This window comes from Oratosquilla oratoria, chromosome 7 (assembly GCF_046742065.1).
Source record: "Oratosquilla oratoria isolate Oo_2021 chromosome 7, ASM4674206v1, whole genome shotgun sequence".
Classification (NCBI taxonomy): Eukaryota; Metazoa; Arthropoda; class Malacostraca; order Stomatopoda; family Squillidae; genus Oratosquilla; species Oratosquilla oratoria.
Window position 1 is genome coordinate 16,070,646 of NC_134783.1, and position 2,794 is coordinate 16,073,439.

The 2,794-nt window shown below is 35.6% G+C and overlaps 1 long non-coding RNA gene across 1 annotated transcript in view; it reads left to right on the forward strand.

Moving 5' to 3' along the window:
* LOC143026898 (uncharacterized) overlaps window positions 1–2,794 on the forward strand; it is a 46,714-nt gene that overhangs the window by 31,070 nt on the left and 12,850 nt on the right. The window lies entirely within an intron of this gene.

A 2,794-nucleotide genomic window follows, 5' to 3' on the forward strand; every position in this document is an offset into this window, starting at 1 on the left:
TCGAATCCCCTCACGCTTCGCCATCGTAACTATTTGAATAATTCGCTAGTGGACAGCGACATCAATCACACAATCCATGACCGTCGCGCAGAGGATTCGAACCACCGCTATAGACCCAAGAGAGTCCACAGCACCCGCCTTTAACCACTCGACCACAGGACGATCTAAAAGTGTACTAACTCGTAATCTAACTGATCGTCTGTGGTCGAGTGGTTAAAGGCGGGTGCTGTGGACTCTCTTGGGTCTATAGGCGGTGGTTCGAATCCTCTGCGCGACGGTCATGGATTGTGTGATATAATAATATATATATTATATATTATATATATATATATATATATAATGTATATGATGTTCTTCAAAGGATTAAAATTATGAGATGTTGAACAAAGATTATTGAGTCAATGAGGATTTTTTTCATTGTAGAATATTTTATAGTTTCAAATAAAGTAAATTGGTGACCATAGGAATGAGCGCATAAACCATGGGTTGTTTTAAGGAAAGGTTAGACAAATTCGCGGGTTGGGATAACAGGTAGTAATGGACAAAGATCTACCTAAAGTAGGCCTTATGGTCTCTTGGAGTCATCTTCATTGTGTTGTTATTATGTGGCGATAAATGTACGTTCATCGCGACGCGTCGGCGGGATTTGCGCGTCCGCCGACAGACGCCGTGCAGTGTCGTTGCCGTCGACAAAATGTCGACAATATATCGTCGGGGCGCGTCACTCTTATTTCATTAAATTTAACTAAAACACTGTCTCTACCGTCACTGCTCTTATATTCTATTCTTTAATAATATTTGTTTTAAAAAATGTCTCGATGTAAAATGACGGTGTAATATTTATTCTTTGATTAATTTGTTTGCTACTTTGATCATTTGAAAATTGTTTTTAATATTCTAATCATAAAGTTAGATCTACTTGGTTTGCTGGTATGATTTTATGTTACGCATTTAGAAACTTGCATGTAATTGTTAAAATTATAGAATATATAATTGTGATATGTAAAGTATATATTACTTAGAATGGGATACATTCATACTGAACTTGTAATATTCTCTTGTAGTATTCTGCTGGTATTCTCACGTAACATGATAGAAACTGTACAAATGTTGACCCATGCATATGTATATATTTAAAGACATAGTGGAGATTGGGTTGAAAATTGAAAGCACGCACGCGATTCTAAATTGTCACAAAAATTAATTGAAAGTAGTCACAGTGATGGATCAGTGTAGTAATATATATATATATATATTATATATATATATATATATATATATTATATATATATATATATACATTGTATATACTGTATTTGTGCAGTTATTTATGTATATACCTGTCTATACACATACACACATTTGTCTATTCTAATTTACCTTCAATATTTGTAAACCAATTACAAAAATCGACGCAGAAATACACTCAAAAATAGACACACAAACCGCACAAGGTAAAAATAATCATTACAGTTCGATGGTGCGGATATGAAACTGAAATATTTCTGAGAACTTGTGTCGGTGGTAGGTTTTGATGTTATTAGATATTTTTCATTTTCCATCTGTACAAACTCTTTGTTTATATACTTGTTATACTGAAAGGTTAATGAAATATACTGGAAAAATGTTTTTTCAATGCAAATTTATTGTAGTTACCCCGTTTTATCATAGAGAATTAGTCAAGCATCACATTAGCACGTTTTCTTTGGTAGCACTAGCGGCCGTCCGCCATCGAAAGCCTCAGTTCAGATAAGCTCACCGAAAAACATTCATTAAACCACCTGATAATCACAATAAAAACATGAAAAAGACTTACCCTTAACTATTGTAAATACTTTTCACTTTTGATTAGACTACAATGTCAACAAGCGTTCGTTTAATCACAAATTATGGAGAATGACCCTCAGCGTATCTGAACTTAGGAGTCCCTGGCGGCGGCTGCTCTTGTGGAGGGTTTGACAGGAACTGAGGGGAGCGGGGGCGTCGAGCCCGAGTTTAAGAGAGGAAAAGAGAGAAACTTGCGGTGTTAGCGCGTGGAGAAAGTGATTAAAATTATCGTAATTACTACACCATATTCATTAAGCTTCGTTTCCGGCCCATGCTCAGATGTAACACCATGGACGAGCTTGTGCTTCTGTGAACGTTATACGAAATTCAAACCCCAGTTCGAAGCGACTAATTTAGTTTTTTATTCACTTTGACCTCTTTCGGAAGGTGCTAATGACGCGTTGGAAGAAAATGCAAGAGTTGTGTGCAAATGAAGGCAGGAAGATGTGGCAAATGTGGTGAATGTGGTAACAGCGAAGGTTATAGATTGGGATGGGAGATGATTGTCCACTTGATAGTTGTATTTTTGGTTATTAGTGGTTGTGATTGTAGAAGTAAAGATTGTGTTAAATGCGATATATGATGGTGTCGGTGATGGTAATAATTACCACGGCTTTAACGTGGGATCCTGCCATTATAGCTCGCACCCCCGCGCTAACAAGAACAAAAACAACAAAGTGTTTCATTATGGTGAATGTGGTAAAATGACTTTACGGACGTGGTAATTACAAACGTGATGGTCGTGGCTGTGTGCAAATGATCTGGTTGTGTGTGATGATATATTATTATTATATATATCTCGTGATATAATATATATAAATACTATATATATATATATCATATATACAGTATATATATTTCATTTTGATATATTAACTCTAGTAACTATAGTTGTGATAATATACCTGTTCCCATACTGGTAATTAATCATTGTTATAGTGATGCTGGTTGTTGTTGTTGCTCTTCT